The sequence below is a fragment of the Rhamphochromis sp. 'chilingali' genome (genome assembly GCF_963969265.1).
Source record: "Rhamphochromis sp. 'chilingali' genome assembly, chromosome: 17".
Taxonomy (NCBI): Eukaryota; Metazoa; Chordata; class Actinopteri; order Cichliformes; family Cichlidae; genus Rhamphochromis; species Rhamphochromis sp. 'chilingali'.
In genome coordinates this window covers 33,493,741-33,493,963 of record NC_137944.1, presented here as the reverse complement: position 1 = coordinate 33,493,963, position 223 = coordinate 33,493,741, and positions in this window count along the sequence as shown.

Below are 223 nucleotides of genomic sequence, written 5' to 3'. Positions count from 1 at the left end.
AGCAGCTGTTGGCTGTGATTCTATTTTTAACTTATTGCTTTTTCTTTCTTTTTTTTTACATTTACAGTCTGATGTGATACAGCACATGTGATTCTCTCAGTCAAAGTTACTGAAGCAGAGATTTTCAGTGTATGGAAGCATCACTGCTGAAGCTGAAGGATGATTATCAGACAGAAGAGCAGCTGAATGGAAACACATGAAAACCACTATTTGAAGACCTCAG